Raw genomic sequence first — 19,647 nt, forward strand, 5'->3', positions numbered from 1 at the left:
TCCTCTGACAATCTGAATTGCCAGTGTTAGACATATACTGCCTGGCGTGGAATGGAGGAGTCGATTGTTGGCAGAGGTGTTTGGAGTTTTGATCTGTGACTGCTGCTGGGTGTTGCGGCTGTGTGCAATTCCTCACCCTCTCCCATTTGGTTTTCCGTTCTATTTTCCCTAGTGTTCCTCTCTGTTGTCTGTGTGGGCATATTTGTATGATTGGTATTTTTCCTTTATCCCTATACATCCTTCCTTGTTATTCTGGTTTGTGTATATACATATACTATTACTCCCCACTTCCCTGAGTGTAGGAGGGGGACAGATATAGGGCTGATTCAAAAGTTCAGCAAGGTATGTGGCTCCAGCATCTTCCCCATCAGAAGTAATCCGGTAAGCAGGAATAGCTAGGGCGCCCCTAGCATTAGGGACAGGGAAGGAGCCCCTGGCCATAGGTATTCGGACAACAGAGTCGTGATAGTACCAATAAAAATTAAAGCGTACCCCTCACACCGTTTAATAATAATATTCAAAGTTTAAGAATATAGTGAGATATCCTGGCATTCATTGCTCTCACATTCAATACAAGTTTCCCTCTGTGACGGTCTTTGCTAAGGAAGGGTGGCCTCAAACGGTCTCTGAAACTGGAACTCTAAACTATCCGTGTCCCGGGTTGAAGGTAGAGATGTAGAGTCTTTGAACTTATTATGCTCCTGTTAAATCCTGATCCCCCCCCATTCAGGTCCCCCTAATAGGTAGAAAGACTACAACACATTTCCCTCCCACTGAAGGATGAAAAAAGCATAAAAATTTCATTGGGAATGGAAACTGTGCAATGGATCATCTCTCCTGAAGGGGTGCTGCAGGGAAATTATACATTTGCTAATGGGTTGTCCAAGGATTATCACCGGGATCTTAGCAGAGGGACAAGTTGTGAACAGTTTATTAGATAATCTATCTTGTTAGTACAGTTTGTCCATCCTCCCCCCTTCAATGACGTATCTTTGACAAAATCAAAATTATTAGAAAATTCTCCAACCTAATAACTCTGCTATTGTACCTTGTTTGCCTTATTTCTGTACATTTCTGAAACTATGAACCATCGAACAGTCATCCACTGACGTAAATAGTATTTTTTGGTGTATGGTTATCCTAGTCACAGAGGAGATGCATCGAGTCCTGACCCTGGTTACATGCACCTCAAAACTGTCGATAACTTCTCCCAATGCAATGTGGTTCCATAATGAACATGTACAGACAACGTATCGCTGTGTAAACCAACTACAGGTTAACAAAAGCCATGGTTTATCTTCTAAGTCCGTCTTTCACTCCTTCTCAATACATCGCTAAGTAATAACCTGAAGGCTGTAGACGACGAGCCTTCAAAAGGAAATCTTTCATAACAGGAAATGGGGACATGCCAGATGCCATTTTATGCCGTTATATAATAGAAAGTGTTAACTAAGCAAATAAAAATCTTACAAGTGCTGCATGAACAAATACCTGTTCTTCCACCAAACATTATCACCCTGTTGGTTTAGGATATTATGCCATGATACACAGACAAGCGCCAGCGCAAGTCACAGCACGGCAAATAAATGAAGTCACTTTTGGCCCTGCAAACAATGGAAGCATCAATTCCAGGCTATGGGTTAGGCTTCTAGGTGGGGGGGGTAAGTTCAGATTTTTTTTCACACAAAAAAAGTCGCCGTACGCTGGGAACATAATTTCCAATCCAACTAGCATTTTAGATGAAGAAATCACATACTAGGATTAGAAAAAGACATGTCTCAATCAAGTCAATAAGGGAAAATTGGGTTAGGTAAGAAAAAATTGGGATCCTATAAAACTTAGGATGGAATTACACATCAGTGTGTGTTGTGGCCAGTGTATGGACCGTGATGCAAGCACTGCCCATTGGGTCTCCTGACCCCAAATTGACAGTGTCATATATACCTATGAGGCTGTTGAGTTTGGGTCGGGAGAGCCACGGTAAGGCCAGGGTCACACTTCCGAATTCAATGCGAGTCTCTCGCATCAAGTCCCGGCACTCAGGAACGGAGCGTTCAGCTGCATAGAAATACATGAACCCACACGCTCCAATCCAGAGTGCCGGTGGCAGTGCCGGATTTGATACGTGAATTTCTCGCACTGAACTCTCCAGTAAGAGCCTGATGAAGGTGCAGTTCATGCTCTTTTTTTGGTGTATAGCATGTTGTTTCCCCTTTCTAGGATCAGCGCTCCTCCCACTTGGCACAGGTGATTTTAAATTAGCAGGAGACTGCAAATAAAAGGGTCTAGCCTATTTTTGCTCTCACTGGAGAGCTTGAGAAAGGCGAGTTTCAATGCTCCTTTCATTTGGTGTGGTGCTGTGTGGTGGCCATTGTTGCTGTGGTTTTGTGCTGGTGGCGCGGCGCGGTCTGGAGTCATGGGGACTCTGCCTTGCAGCATGGGTGATGTGGGGCACCAAGCCGTCCGCCCTGCTTTTGCAGTGTTGCTGCGACAGTGGCTGGCGCACGGCTCAGCTTGGTTAGGGCGATAGGGACCCACTAAGAGGTTCGCTGTGAAGTGGCAGTGGGCTTTATACAGTCTGATCAACTAAACACTCATGTTCAGTTATATATATTTTTGCCTAGCGGCATTAGATCAATGTATGATTTTTGTAGGTGCGGTTCATGCTCTTTTTGGTGTACTTACTGTGTTTTCTTGTTGCATCATTTTTTGACGCAACCTGCTGTGCTCAATTCAGGTCTTGGATGGAGTTCAACTCTTCTAATAACTGAAGTTAAAGGGAATGTCCAGTCACAAGATATTAATCACATCCTTAGGATAGGTCATTAATATCAGATCAGTGGGGATCCAACAGCTCCCCCCCCCCCCCCACACACACACACACACAGATCAGCTGTTACTAGCACTGTCAAAGATGGGATGTAGCACGTTGAACAAAGCTGCAATTTGCCGCTCCATTCAATGTGTAGCAGCTGCTGCCAGACACTGCAGAACAAGGGAATAGAAGCTTAGCTGCCTCCATTGCTTAATGTCAATGCTATGATCCCGCGTTATCTGCCTCCAGCTTTATGGACTTTTATGGCATACGCGAATGCTCTTAAAGGCATCGGAATGTAAGGAGACCCATTCACTTGTACGATTGTTGTGGGAATGCTCCTAAAGACTCTTGAAGATTGGAAAATCTAAGGACTTTTACAGCAGATTGTTGCACTTAGGTTTTGTGTCATGGAGAGAGGTTACTTTGTAAAGAGAGTAGGATGAGTTTAGCTGACTCAATTGCCTAATGTCAGCCTGCAAAATTTGCCTCCAGCTTGTGCTGTGGCTTTGCTTTTACGGTCACCTCAATGTAAGAAGACAACCTACTTGTTTGCATGGCAGAGTGTTCTGGGCATACTTGGTATCATGGGCAGAGGTTCTTCATAGACAAGTGGGAAGAGGAGCTGAGCTGAGCTTTGCCTATTGTCAGTTCATTTTCTCCAGTGTTAATCGCCTCCAGCTTTATCATTTTTAGAGATTACAGGCCATTGTATACATTAATGCTTGCATAATTCGGATCTGATGACGAAGACTTTAAAGGATTCCAAGAACATATGGGCTGCAATGCTGTGCATGAAAACGAAAATATAGACTGGCCAGCCGTGCTTTTCCCTAGGGCAAAGCCCCCATCTGTCTTAGGTAATGTGAGGGTCCCAGAAGTGAAGTACACTTAAGATATAGTTTGTTTTTGGTTGCTTTTTCAATATCTGTCCTCCCACAGGTCAAGAAGTCCAAAAGTCTTGCAGATGTTAAAAAAAAAAAAAAAAACGGATGAAATTTGAGACTCGTTCTATCAAGTTCAATATGGAGCCCGAGTGCAGAATAATAGATACAGCTGTTACTCAGCGGTTATCATGGCACAAAGCTAATTTGATATTTTGAAAAATGCAGCTCAACAGGCAAACTTAAAAACCATTGTCACATGTGGTTACAGCAAGAGCATTGATGGTGAGAAAGTTCCTGACCTTGGCAGATTCCAGTTTTACGATACCTAGCATGGCAATCTACTCTTACGGAGATAGGATTTTGTTTGGCAGCAAGAAAATTATGTTTTAATTGGAACAATAAATCCTTGTTTTAATACAACTCGACACCTTTGTTGTACGTTATCTCGGGCAGAGGGCTCGGGGAAGAGCGAACAATGTGTCACAAAGACTAGACGTAATATTCTAGAGTTACTTATCAGGACCCCTTCCGGAGGGTCAAAAAAAGGGAAAATGTATCGTTTTAACTACAAATGTCCATAAACACCAGGCTCCTAAAATGGAAAAACTGATTAAAAAAAAACTAAAGGCAAAAGTAAGTTGCAAAAAATCAAAAAGAGTAAGACAAAAGTAAGACAGTCATAAAGTCATCATAGAATAAAAAACAAGGTAAGTGATATTTTAATGATCAACTTAAAGACGTTTTCCATAATAAGATAGGATATCAATATCAGATCAGTTTCGACAACCCCTCTGATCATTTGTTTGTACGGATTGTAGAGCTTGTGAGCTATTTGCAGCCACGCAGATCGGTATATATATGCATGTCCTCTACTCGGCAGCACTGTGCTTGATAATGTCACGGCAATCGAAAGATGAATAAAAGTTCGGAAGCTTAGTATGCGGTCATCCAGATGAAAAAATGAAGGTCCTTTATTTGTAGGCATTAGAGTTCACAATGCGTATCGGATGAGTCTTCATCAGGCGCTGTAGGTGTTCGATGCCTGTAGAAGGCTCAGGTTCGGAGCGAAGAACTAGTTTGTATCGTGAACTCTGATACCCACAAATAAAGAAATACTTTATCTATACTGCAATCGTGAAGGATGATCATTGTATTCTCCAGATAACCGCACGCTCTATACTGTGTGCAGAATTATTAGGCAAGTTGTATTTTGATCACATGATACTTTTTATACATGTTGTCCTACTCCAAGCAGTTCAGGCTTGAGAGCCAACTACTGATTAAGTAAATCAGGTGAATATACATCTCTGTAATGAGGAGGGATGCTGTGTAATGACATCAAAACCCTATATAAGATGTGCTTAATTATTAAGCAACTTCCTTTCCTTTGGCAAAATGGGTCAGAAGAGAGATTTGACGGGCTCTGAAAAGTCCAAAATTGTGAGATGTCTTGCAGAGGGATGCAGCAGTCTTGAAATTGCCAAACTTTTGAAGCGTGATCACCGAACAATCAAGCGTTTCATGGCAAATAACCAACAGGGTCGCAACAAGCGTGTTGGGCATAAAAGGCGCAAAATAACTGCCCATGAATTGAGGAAAATCAAGCGTGAAGCTGCCAAGATGCCATTTGCCACCAGTTTTGCCATATTTCAGAGCTGCAACATTGCTGGAGTAACAAAAAGCACAAGGTGTGCGATACTCAGGGACATGGCCAAGGTAAGGAAGGCTGAAAAACGACCAACTTTGAACAAGAAACATAAGATAAAACGTCAAGACTGGGCCAAGAAATATCTTAAGACTGACTTTTCAAAGGTTTTATGGACTGATGGCCAGAGGCTGGATCAGTAAAGGGCAGAGAGCTCCACTCCGACTCAGACGCCAGCAAGGTGGAGGTGGGGTACTGGTATGGGCTGGTATCATCAAAGATGAACTTGTGGGTCCTTTTCGGGTTGAGGATGGAGTGAAGCTCAACTCCCAGACCTACTGCCAGTTTCTAGAAGACAACTTCTTCAAGCAGTGGTATAGGAAGAAGTCGGTATTGTTCAAGAAAAGCCAGATTACTCACCGGTAATACTCTTTTAGTGAGTCCACGACAGCACCCCACTGGAGAGAGGGATCCGCCCCGCAGGAACAGGAAACCTACCGAGAAATAAAAGGGGGCGGTCCGCCTCTCCTCCTCAGTTTTGATTTCAGAGTACCCAGAGGACCGCCAGTATTAGGCAAATATAATTTATTTCATTTTCAAACTTATTTGCTCATGTACGATTAAAATAATTTTACTCAATAGTAAGTACTATATTAATATAGGGAGGGATGTAAGAGGGTGCTGTCGTGGACTCACTAATAGAGTATTACCGGTGAGTAATCCGGCTTTTTCCCTTTCGCCACGACAGCCTCTCTGATCCACCGGGATAACGTGCTTTTTGTTATTCCATGACCCTTCTTGTGACCCTGGAAGGAAATAAACAGAGCCCTACACTGTCGCCAGCTACAGGTTCTTTCAATGTACTTTAACACTACTCTTTTAACATCTAGAGTGTGGTACTTTTGTTCTTCAGGAGCGGAAGGATTACTGAAGAAAGTGGGCAAGATTATTTCCTGAGACCTATGGAATGTCTTAGCTACTTTGGGAAGGTAGGAAGGGTCTGGTTTAAGGACCAACTTATCCTGAAAAGTTAGCAGGAAAGGTGGATCTATAGAGAGTGCTTGGATGTCACTGATTCTCCTGGCTGAAGTCAGTGCTACCAAGAGGGCCGTTTTTAGCGATAGGATCTTGATTGGTATTGAATCTATTGGTTCGAATGGAGAGTCTGTTAGGGCTTGTAAAACTAAGTTTAGATCCCAGGGAGGAACTCTAGGTATATTAACTGGATTTATCCATTCACAGGCTGTAATAAATCGGGATACCCATCTATTCCCCGCAATGTTATGGCCATAGAGAGCTCCTAGTGCTGAAACATGAACTTTTAAGGTGTTTGCAGTTAAACCTAGTTCTCTCCCTTTTTGAAGAGATTCCAGGATAGACTGTATCGGAATTTCTGACGTGTTTAAAGATGTATGGAATTGTAGGAATTTCTTCCATATTTTTGTGTACATTTTTGTAGTGGAAGGTTTTCTACTCTGGAGGAGTGTGTTTATCAATCCCTCCGAGAACCCCCTTGATTTTAGCATCTGCCTCTCAAATTCCAGGCCGTGAGATGTAGACTGTCCACTTGAGGGTGGAAAAACGGACCCTGGAAGAGAAGATTGGGTGTTGAGGGGAGGACCCAAGGATCTGAGACCGACATGGTTTGCAGCCACGAGAACCAAGGCCTCTTCGGCCAGAATGGAGCTATTAGTATCACCCTCGCTCCTTCGGTTCTGATTTTGCGAATGACTTGGGGTAGTAGTATGATCGGCGGAAAAGCATATGCTAGACTGAACTGCCAAGGGGCTTGGAGAGCGTCCAGAATGTCCGGATGATCCGCTAGAGATAGGGAGGCAAATTTCCGGACTTTTTTGTTTTTTTCTTGTGGCGAAGAGATCTACTTGAGGCCGACCCCATAGGGATACTATGTTTTGAAAAATCTGTTGGTTTAGGCACCACTCTCCTTGTTTCAAGGTGTGTCGACTTAAGAAGTCTGCCTGCTGGTTGTTTTCCCCCCTTATGTGCAGTGCAGTAAGGGATGTCAGGTGACTTTCTGCTAGATTCAGGATTTCTGTAGCAGAAGACATCAGAGTCTCTGATCGCGTGCCTCCTTGCCTGTTTAGATACGCCACTGTGGTGGTGTTGTCGGAAAGGATTCTGACGTCTTTCCCTCGAAGCTGTGGGAGAAAATGGCATAAGGCGTATTTTACTGCATTTAATTCTTTAGCATTAGAGGAGTAGCAGCTTTCCTCCATGTTCCATAACCCTTGGCAAAAATCATTCCCCATATGAGCGCCCCATCCATGAGGACTGGCGTCCGTGGTTATGGTATGAGATGGCGTTATTATCCATGGAACACCACTCATCAAATGGTCTGAATTCAGCCACCATGTTAAGGAAGTTAAAACTTCCTGAGATAAGGTTATTTTCACATTTAGGTGACCAGATAACCGTCTATCTTCTTGTAAAATCTGGTGTTGCAGTGTACGGGTATGATGTTGAGCCCATTTTACCGCAGGTATACAAGAGATAAGGGATCCTAGTAAGGACATAGCTTGTCTTAGGGATATACGTGGATTGTTTATCGCCGCTAGGACTTTGTGTTTGATCAGTAGTATTTTTACCTGAGGCAGGAGACACTTTTGAGATACGGAGTCTAGATGGAACCCCAAGAACGCCTGACAGGATAGCGGAGTGAGTCTGGATTTGTTGGTATTGATTATCCAGCCTAGATCCTGTAGAGAGGAAATTGCATGAGCCAAACGATCAGCACATTGAGTAACTGAATTTCCAATGACCAAAAAGTCATCCAGATAGGGAACAATTAAGGTTTCTTTTTGGCAAAGGTAGGCCATCACCTCTAGCATTATCTTGGTAAAGATCCTCGGTGCTGTTGAAAGGCCGAAGGGCATGGCTGTATACTGGAAATGATGAATCTCGCCGTTGATTATTACTGCTACTCTGAGGTACCTTTGGTATCTGTCATGGATAGGGAGATGATAATAAGCATCTTTCAAATCAATGCCCCCCATCATACAGTTTGGAAAGAGGAGTTTTATAGTGGATCTAATGGATTCCATCTTGAATGGATGGTTTTTGACAAATGAATTGAGTTTTTTAAGGTTTATGATGGTCCTGAAAGAACCGTCGGGTTTAGAAATCAGGAATAAGGGAGAGTAGAATCCTCTGCCTTCCTGTCCCTCGGGGACTTGGACTAAAACCCGCTTTGATAATAGGGTTTGAATTTCCAGCTCTAGAGCCTGTTGTTGCGCAGGCGAGCTGAGGGCTGTTATAATATATGGCTCGTGGGGAACACGAGAGAATTGTAATTTAATTTCATCTCGAATGATGTTTAAAACCCACAAGCTAGATGTTACTTTTTCCCATTGGGTGGCGAAAAACTTCAGTCTGCCCCCTTCTGGTATATCCTCAGAATGTATTGTCTTTTGGGGGGTTGGGTCTTCTAAACATGATACCTCTTTGCCTGTCCTCTTTAGCAGTCCATGTTGTAGACCTATCCGTTTGTCTCCTTTTACCAAACGGTCTCCTCTTAAAGGCTCTCCTGTAAAAGGGAATAGAGGAATCAGGAAAAGCTTTCTTCCTGTCCTTTGCCTTTTTGAGTATCTCATCTAAGGTTTTACCAAAGAGGTACTCACCCTCACATGGGATTGCGCATATTTTAGATTTAGACTGTGCGTCCCCTTTCCAACTTTTCATCCAAAGTGCGCGTCTTGCATTGTTCACAAGGCCTGCAGATCTCGCTGCTAACCGAAGAGAGTCGGCAGATGCGTCCGCCATAAAAGCTGCTGCTCCACGTATTAAGGGGATGGCTGCTCGTAGTTTCTCTCTAGAAATTTTATTTTCGATCTGCTGGTCCAATTGATCAATCCAAATGATCATTGACCGTGCAGCGCAGGTGCTGGCTACTGCAGGTTTAAAGATTCCTGTAGCCGCTTCCCAGGATCGTTTAAGGGATGATTCAGCTTTACGATCTAATGGATCGACCAGAAGTCCCGCATCCTCCACAGGCAGAGTGGATTGCTTGGAGGTAGAAGCTATGGCTGCATCGACCTTAGGGACTTTGGTCCATGTAAGAAGCTCCTCATCACTAAACGGATATTTACGTTTAGACGCGGAGGGCAAAAAGCTTCTTTGATCCTGCTTCTCCCACTCTCTTTTAATTAATGCTTTCAACGCTGGTATAACCGGAAAACATCTCCTCTTTCTCTCAGCCAAACCCGCAAACATAATTTCCTGCGTGGTTTGCGAACCCTTTACCTCCTCACACCCCATGGTATTGCGGATTGACTTTACCAAGTTGTCCACACTTTCTAAGGGGAAACATGAACGACCCTCGATTTCTGATGAGGAAGATGATGATGATGATGATGATGATAGGGAGGCTTCTGACAGTACCATCTGGTCACTTTCGGAGTCTGATATAAGTGTTGGTGTTTTGTACTTAGCTTTACGCGGTTTTTCCTGGGCCATATTTTTTAATTCCTCCCTAATGATGGTCCGTAAGTCCGTAACGGACACTGTCGCTCCCTGAGTTGTTTCCTTAAAACAGTCTTTGCACAGTTTTTTGGGGTAGGAGTCCGGAAGGGGCTGGCTACACAAGGCACATTCCTTATGCTTGGACTTTTGTCGTTTTTTAGACTGGGCGTAATAAGTAGCGAGAGAGAGAGAAAAGAGAGAGAAATAGGGAGACAGCGTCAGCTTAATAGGCAGAGTTTAAACAATCACCCAGTGAAGCGAATAGTACCGGATCAGAAGGCCGAGATCCTGTTCTGGAACTGTCACTCTTACGAGCGGTCTCCGAGGATCCTTTGTGATCTTTGGCGGGGGGCACTGGATCTCCAGCTGTGGGGTCCATGGCACCTGAGGACGACATCTCTGCATCGCCGCATTATTGCTTCTTGGCATTTTAAATAGTGCGCCCTTTTTTTTTTTTTTTCCCGCTGCGCAATGCGCATGCGCGGGTTGCCGCTGGCTCCCCCGCCCCAGATACGGCCTAGGCGCCCCGGAAGGGACTCCTTCAGTTCCGGGGTAGCCAGTATTGCGGCGGTCGGCGCATGCGCAGTCCGGGATCTAGCGCCGGACCGCAATGGAGATCACCTTACCCGCTCCTGGCCGCACCGCACGCAGAGGAAGACGCCGGGCGGCCCTCCCCGGACCCGGCCGTCTGCCCGCTCCACCAGATGAGGAGGGAGCCGTCTAGCGGAACTCCCCCGACGCTGCTTCTGAGCTGCAGCCCCTGCCATTTTCAAGGACACCGCGCAGGCGGCATGCTAGCCCAGGTATGGGTAGTCCTGTCGTTCCTGGATGTTCCCGCAGGAACAGGAAACCTAAACTGAGGAGGAGAGGCGGACCGCCCCCTTTTATTTCTCGGTAGGTTTCCTGTTCCTGCGGGGCGGATCCCTCTCTCCAGTGGGGTGCTGTCGTGGCGAAAGGGAAAAAACATGATTATCATGCAGGACAATGCTCCATCACATGCCTCCAACTACTCCACAGTGTGGCTGGCCAGTAAAGGTCTCAAAGAAGAAAAAATAATGACATGGCCCCCTTGTTTACCTGATCTGACCCCCATAGAGAACCTGTGGTCCCTCATAAAATGTGAGATCTACAGGGAGGGAAAACAGTCCACCTCTGGGAACAGTGTCTGGGGGGCTGTGGTGGCTGCTGCACGCAATGTTGGTCGTAAACAGATCAAGCAACTGTCAGAATCTATGGATGAAGGCTGCTGAGTGTCATCATAAAGAAAGGTGGCTATATTGGTCACTAATTTTTGGGGGTTTTGTTTTTGCATGTCAGAAATGTTTATTTCTAAATGTTGTGCAGTTATATTGGTTTACCTGGTGAAAAACAAGTGAGATGGGAATATATTTGGTTTTTATTAAGTTGTCTAATAATTCTGCACAGTAATAGTTACCTGCACAAACAGATATCCTCCTAAGATAGCGGAATCTAAAAAAAAAACCACTCCAACTTCCAAAAATATTAAGCTTTGATATTTATGACTCATTGGGTTGATTGAGAACATAGTTGTTGATCAATAATAAAAATAATCCTCTAAAATACAAACTTGCCTAATAATTCTGCACACAGTGTAAACTGCCAAACTTTTATTCTCCTTTGGATTTGCTGCCGCACAGTCGTCTGGGTACAAGACTGGTCGAAGGGGAAGCCGCCATCTCAAAAGTATGATAAACTAACTTCATTAGAGGCGACAGCCCAACGCCCCAGTACTATCAAACCCATTTTACTAATCACAGTCCATTTCAACAAAAGCACAACCTTCTTTTTTTTTATACATTCTGATGCTGCAGTGTTGTCCAACTGGAACAATTGGGACAACACTGCAATACCTGGTTCCACCACAACAAAGACGGCATGCAGATATAAACAGCAGTATAACCAATGAAGAAGGTACCGCACTCACCACTGCACCTAATGGTAGCAGGCAGAGAGAATTTTATTTCGAAGTGTTGCGCAGGACTTGCATAAGACTAAGATTCGCGTAGATGACTGTATTCTCGGTCCAAGTGTGTCCAACAAAGCATCGGATCGAACTTGGAGTAATGCAACTCTAAGGTGCAGTGAACATCTGATTTTTTTCATTCGACCGATTCGGTCCGAAAAAAAAAAATCTTAGCATGCACGCGTAAATCGGATCACATCAGCCATGCAAATCAATGCGTCAGTCAAAAAAAATCGGACTGCACTCAGATATCATCTGAGTGTGGTTCGATTTTCATGGACTGACAGAATGGAGACGGTGGAGAATTTTTTTTTTCCCCATCTTCTCCACATTCGAGAAACGGATCACACTATGAACAGAACGTGATTAGCGTTATCGGAACAAATTTTCTTGGGAAGAATGAACATGCGGTCGTGTGACCCTAGCCTCAGGAGAGGTCATTAATATCAGATCTCTGGTGGTATGACACCCAGCACCCCCACAGGTTAGCTGTTAACAGGCCAAGCGGAAGCCCCCTGTGTACGGAACCAGAACATCACAAATCCAAACATTGTGCAGTGACAGTGCTCGAGTACTGAAGCTCAGCTTCCATTCACCTCAACTGGAGCTGAACCGCAGTACCAGAGAACGGCCTCTGGAAGGAGCTGTTCAGGTCACATTCAGCTGCGAAGAGTGCTGTAAACAGCCGAGCTTTCGAGAAGGGGGAGCCGGGTGTTAGACCGTATCGAAATCCAGAATAAACCCCTGAACTCTGAATTAATAGAAGTTGGAGTTCACGACCAGAATAGTCGGCACTACACCCTTTGTGGACTGTAGCCATTGTGACCCAGCTTTATTAAAGCACCAAATAGGAGGTACGCGGGGGATGTATTTGCATGATGACTACTTAAATTTGCCATTCCCCAGTCTGGAGAAGTTGCGGTAAGGCTAGGTTCACATTGCGTCAAGTACATGGCGTTAAACGGATGCGTTAAACGCATGTACAGAAAAGGAGCAAAATTATGTGAAATTCGTCGTCACGGTAACGCTAGCGTTAACGCATGTGATCGCGTTTTTTCATTTTGATGTCCGTTTACGAAGTATCCGTTTGTCTGCGTTTGTCACTGTCAATAAAGTTGTTCTTTTTTTTTTTTTCCCTTTTGTCATTGTCGGGTGTGGGCACAGACTCATTCTCCATTTTGAAAGCATTGAGTGAACTTCTGCTAGCAAGATGTTTGTGTCTGAGCTCGTCAGATTTCGCTTGATGCGGTTGCGACTTCGGCAGAGAAAGCGTAGTTCGCAAAGGAGATATTGGATCCACGAAGTGAATTTCTTGCGGAGTACATATGGTGCCTTTCACACCCTGTATGTGCAGCTTCGGGATCATCCCTTCAAATTCCAACGCTATCTACGGATGTCCATTGAGACCTTTGATGTTCTGCTCTCGCATGTGAAGGATGAGATACATCATCATTGCAGCACTTTTCGTGAAAGCATCAGTGCGGAGCAACGTTTAGTAGTGACTGTGAGATAATTATACATTTTTTTTATCATTCTATTGACAAAGACTAGATCTCGGTATCGTGTGGCCTAATGTTCATTTAGCAATTGTATATTCTATTGTAACTAGCCATTAGATCATTAAAATCCTAATTTTTTTTGCTTTTTGTTTTTGAATGTCGACAGATATCTGGCTACCGGAGAAACTTTTGCGTCACTGCATTATCAGTTTAGACTTGGGAAGTCAACAATTTGTCAACTGGTTCGGGAAACTTGTGATGCCATTTGGAACAACTTGCAACCACTTGTGCTACCAACACCAACATCAGAAATGTGGCTAGCGATTTCCCAACAGTTTGAGGATGTGGCTAATTTCCCCAATTGTATTGGTGCCGTGGACGGAAAGCACATTCGGATTCAGAAACCTGCGCATAGTGGTTCCCTCTACTATAACTATAAGAAATACTTTTCTATAGTATTGATGGCGATTGCGGATGCCAGGTACCGTTTTGTTGCTGTGGATATTGGTGCTTATGGCCGGACTAACGATTCCAGAGTATTCAGAGACTCCAACATGGGCCGATGTTTGTACAGCCAACGTTTAAACATACCCTCATCACGACCTCTTCCGGGGACCGAAGGCCCAAATTTGCCCTATGTTTTAGTTGGTGACGAGGCCTTCCAACTAGGACAAAATCTCCTCAAGCCCTACTCAAGCCGTAGTCTAGACTCCAGCAGGCGCATTTTTAATTATCGCTTGAGCCGGGCTAGACGTTATGTGGAGTGTGCCTTTGGGATTTTGACATTAAAATGGCGGATTTTACTAACCTGCATGCAACTGCAACCAGAAAATGTGGACCGTGTTGTGAAGGCGTGCATCTGTCTGCATAATTTTGTGGTGAGACATGAACCCCAGGTGGTAGACCCCGATGATTGCGAGTCGAACCTCAGTAGCATTGAATCGAATGCAGTTCGGTCAACAGCACAAATAATGAGGATTCGTGATCAATATGCACATTATTTCACACATGAAGGCCATGTTCCATGGCAAGACAGATACGTGTGAAAATATTGTAAAGTCTTCCTGATGTCGTGTAAAAAGTTATGTTGTTTAACCTGATGTCGTGTAAAAAGTTACGTAGTGTAAAAAGTTACCTTATGTCGTGTAAAAAGTTGTTTAACCTGATGTCGTGTAAAAAGTTACGTAGTGTAAAAAGTTACCTTATGTCATGTAAAAAGTTGTTTAACCTGATGTCATGTAAAAAGTTACCTTATGTCGTGTAAAAAGTTATGTTGTGTTAAAAGTTAAAGTCATACAAGAATCTTAAATTTGAAACAGTTTACTAAATGTTTATGGATTTTTCCAACAAACTGTTGGTACACAGGTTTAACATATGATATCCCATAGGGATGAAAAAAAAGGAAAATAGAAATTCACAACAAAAAACATAACAAAAAAAAGAAAACTTGCAACGCGGTAATTGCACCTGGCTGGGGACAGTGAACGGTACTAAAGACTTTGGTACTGCACGGGAGTATTGTCTGCCCAACTATATGATGGACTGCTACATTGTCTTTGAGGTTCCACGCTCGTTTCACCCCGGCCTCTATATTGAGGGTTGTAGGCCGGCATGTCCATTCTTCTTGTTCCCGATGGAGCGGGTTCCTGGGGGCCCACAAATTCCTCTAGAAGCTCGTTCAGTCTTTGTCTAAACATAAGGTTTCTATGTGCCGGGATATTTTGTGCTACAGGCACATAGGACAAGAAAAGTAGCTTCCACTCATTAGCAGAGTATACAGACTCGCGTGCTTGCAGCTCGGTAATTTCTCGCCTCAGGTCTTTGAGCTCACTGCGACACATGTCCTCTACCCGTTGGAGTCCATCCACGATAATTGCATCAGCTTCATCTTTTTGTGATGCTCGCTTGCGTCCACGCTGTGATTGCAACCGGGCACTCACACCTGCAGCAACAGTGCTTCTATCCGCAGATCGTGGCTCGCTGACGCCAGACACATCTTCAGGTTGCGTTGGTTCCACTGGAGAAGGCTCCAGTTCCTCTGTCGGTCTAGGAGCAGCGGTACTGCATATCGTGCTGTAACCCAAAAAAAAAAAAAGTAAATTAGTTTCCTTTAAACAATTTTGTCTCGCACACAGACCTATTTGTACTTACGAGCGCTGAGACAATGTTTTTTGAAGAAAGAGCAGTTGGTCATAATGCACATACGGGGTCACCCGTTTACCACTGGATCCGCTTGGTGCATTCTGACTGTTCCGGTAGTCACGGACAAAGCGATCGCGGATGGACTTCCAACGGGTATGGACAGCATCGGCTTTAAATTTAAAAAAATATATATATATAAAAATAGTAGATAGATAGTTTTAAGATATAGGAAACATTTTTCATAGTTTGCTAGGATAGTGGACATATAGATAGTAGATAGATAGTTAAGAAATAGTTTGGAAATAGTGTATAGATAGATAGATATATAGTGTACAGATAGTTGATAATTGAGAGATAGACAACAAGTGGATAGGTTGATAGGATAGAATTTTTTTTTTTTTTTTTGGTTAACATTTTCCGATGTTACGTCACCAATATTTACCAATTTTTTTTCTTTGAGGTTGTCGACTTCTCCATGTATCGGGGATCAAAGTGACAGATTATTTGATCCCACAACTTCCGGTTCTTCACGATGTCATGGTGGGAGCTGTCGCTCTGGTCCCATATGGAGGGGTTGGCTTCCACAAGGTTAATAAGTGTCTCAATGTGGATAGTCAATGGCTCTTCGTCAACGACAATCCTTTTTTTTTTGGCCGCTGACTTGGACTATGTAAACACAAAACGTTATGTTGATAGTGTCAATTTCACTGGATGGCCATATTCATATATACAGAGATAGATAGATACATAGATATAGCAATAGATAGATACATAGATATAGATACATAGATATAGATAGATATAGATATATAGATACATAGATATATAGATACATAGATATAGATATAGATAGATATATAGATACATAGATAGATACATAGATATAGATAGATATAGATACATAGATATAGATAGATACATAGATATTGATAGATAGATACATAGATATAGATAGACAAATAGATGGAGCGATAGATAGTTGATAGATAGTTTATAGGTATAGTAGATAGAAAGTGAATAGATAGATTGTTGGTAAATATTGGATAGAATATTTCTAGTTTTATATTTACCACTGGCAGTTGTGGCGACGACAGATGGCTAGGGACCTTCTTTCTTTTGTGTCCTCCGTGTGCCACAACCTATTGTGTATGTAAAATGTAAAAAAAAAAATTTTAACATTAAATAATGTAAACATTCATTGGATCAATAAATTTATGCCTGAAAAATTCAACATGTGTGCTATGTACCTTTGTGCTTTTAGCATGTTTTTTGGGGGGTGGTCTAGCAGCCTCGGGCTCAGAAGACTCCTATTCACAATAAAACAATAAACGGGATTGTTATGCCTAGCTCAATACAATGGAGTTTCACACAACATTATAGTGGTTTTTTAAAGTGCAAGCCTACCGACTGTGAGGAAAAAATCGCAGACACGCTGCTGCTGCTGCTGACATCTGTATCCGACATCTGTGTGCAACAAAGCAATACATGTTTAGTACACACACATCCGACGGACATTACAGACTCCCATGATGTATACTGAGATATATATATAGAAATGTACTTACATTTCAGGGGAGCTATTGCAACACTCTGTCACGTGCAGTAAATGTGTGGGTGGTATATTCCTCCTTTAATGGCCGAAATCACATTTCCTGTCACATGACACATGTGACCACCCTCAAACGCTATTAAAACGTGTGGTTCTATTTGGAAATTTTTCATGATTTGCGTCTGACTGCGTTTGCCATAGCCTTCTATGGCAGAATGAACGCTTCCGTTAGTAGTGCGTTAGCTTGGCCGGACCCGAGAACGCTGCAAGCCGCGTTGAAGGTCCGTCAGAAAAAAAACGTTATGTGACAAACGCATACCAATTTAGGGATGCGTCACGATGCGTTAGACAATGCAAGTCTATGGGCGCGTTGGTATGTGCGTTACATTGCGTTTTTACTACTTAAAAACGAGTCCGTTAGACGGACACACCTAGCGCAATGTGAACCCAGCCTAATACAGGCTGTATCGATTATAACCAACTTTCCCAGAGTTTTTCCGCTTTCACATATGTTAATGCGCAGCTTAGGCTAAAAGCACATTGGGTACTATGTTCTATGTGCACATTTGGAAAACATTCCTGGCGTATACTGACAATTTCATAGTCCCAGATGTACCAGACAGAGGACAAAACAGTGTCGTTCTGGCCTCTCTTACCACTATGCATCTGCAAACCGCTGATCTGTATAGTAAAGGGACACAGACTGCTCTTTTCTGTACAGAGGGCCGCCACAATAAAGCACTCTGTGTGGTATCCTTTACCGATGGGGCAATTTGGTGGACAAGACACTGGTCACTTTGTGACATATTCTTAAAAAAGCGCAACGCAATGTGAACATATCCTTGAGCCGGATTTCTAAATGGCAAACCTCAGCAGGGTCCTAGGTAGGATGCCACTAACAAGAGTAAGTGACGGGTGTCATTATGGGTTGAAAATGTCCAGGAACCCTTACTAGATGTCACGCGGCTTTCCAGGAACAGATATGACCAAGGAATGATTAACTTTATTAGTGCAAGTGCTATAAGGAACAATGAGATGGGGGAATATCATTACTGGAAAATCTACAATTAGTGACCTCTAATATAAAAGTAAATAATACAGTGATGTGAGATAACAGCATATAAAAGTAAACAAAAGAGGTTCAATAAGCTACATATATGCAATGTAAATCACATATTTTTGGTGATCATACTACACAGTAAATCCCAAAACAAGAGGTACTTTCTAGGTAAAATATTGTTTATTACACAAAAATAAAACATACATAAACATCCAATGCCAAAAATTGACACAAAAAAAAAATAAATCACAAAATAAGTGCAGAATCCACTAAAAAGAGGGACATAACCATAGGAGAGCCACCAAATCTTATGGTACCGCGGTGATGCTAGATAAAGAGAGGCTTAATACCCCACATATGGACGCCCAATTGGGTCTAATGGAAAAAATACCGTAGCCAATATGGACCATATAATATATAGTATATTCCTGTCTAAAATTTAGACTGTCCTGTACTATGACAGTGACGCATATGGTACATTTAATAGGAAGCCCCAATAACTAAAGTAGTAAGTGCCAAAGTTAGCATAAAGAAAGCAAGTACACATTACCCGCAGTATGTGGTGTGGTCTCTCCTCATCGTCCCTCTGCCCCGACGCGCGTTTCACTGACGGCTTCTTCAGGAGGCGTGTCTAGGCAGGGGGATGGCCGGTTTATATACGCAAGGGAGCCGTTCTAATTGGGAAGTATAGACCAGAGGCGGCCCCTTAATACAGTCATTTCCGTTTCAACTCTATTGCCGGTTCACCGATGTGTCTGCGCAAAAGTCCCCGCAAACATTAAGAGGGGCCATAGTGCATGCGTACATAGTATCAATCTGATCTCCTAAATTAAAACGTAGCAAGCGCCGTGCATGCGCAATAAGTTACCACACGCGCCGATGTGTGTGCGCAGAAATCCCCGTAAACATTGCAAAGGGCCATCGCGCGTGCGCACATAGTGCCAATGTGTGCTCCAACTAAAAACGTGACAGGCGCAGCGCATGCACAATAGGTCACCACCCGTAGATAGTAACTGCGTACTGCGCACGCGCCAACCGCCGTACATGGAAGTGTGCATATAAGGTAAGTATATACATATGCAATGTAATGTAATGTGGATTCCAACGCTTAAAGAGGACCTTCAACCAAATTTTTCATTTTGAACTGGACACAGGATGTAATAGTGGGTGGAGAGCGGAATAAGGTCCCGTGTCCACGTTCTGTAATTACTGCGCTTTGGACACATCCGGATTCACTGCACCCCATACATATGACCCTGTGATCTACCTTGCAGCGACGGAGTGTCGCCACAAGGTAAACAAACATGCTGCGTTCTAAAAAGACGAGCCGCATGTCCGGAAACGCAGGGCCGCCGGATGCGTGTTCGCATAATTTAATAAAATTCCCTCCACTATGCTGTAACACCTGGACGCTGCGGGTTGGAAGCTGCGGCTGTACGCAGCGTTCAATCCTCAGCTAATCCGGATGTATTCCTGAATGTGGACACATACCCTAAAACATTTTATTTTTTTTGTTTCTTTCTTTTTCTAAGTGTGTCTCACATGGAGATATAAACAATCAAATATTTGGCAGCTAATGAGTTAACT

At 43.4% G+C, this 19,647-nt stretch overlaps 1 protein-coding gene across 1 annotated transcript in view; it reads right to left on the reverse strand.

Moving 5' to 3' along the window:
* THADA (THADA armadillo repeat containing) overlaps nt 1-19,647 on the reverse strand; it is a 626,363-nt gene that overhangs the window by 428,131 nt on the left and 178,585 nt on the right. The window lies entirely within an intron of this gene.

This window comes from Ranitomeya imitator, chromosome 5 (genome assembly GCF_032444005.1).
Source record: "Ranitomeya imitator isolate aRanImi1 chromosome 5, aRanImi1.pri, whole genome shotgun sequence".
NCBI lineage: Eukaryota > Metazoa > Chordata > Amphibia > Anura > Dendrobatidae > Ranitomeya > Ranitomeya imitator.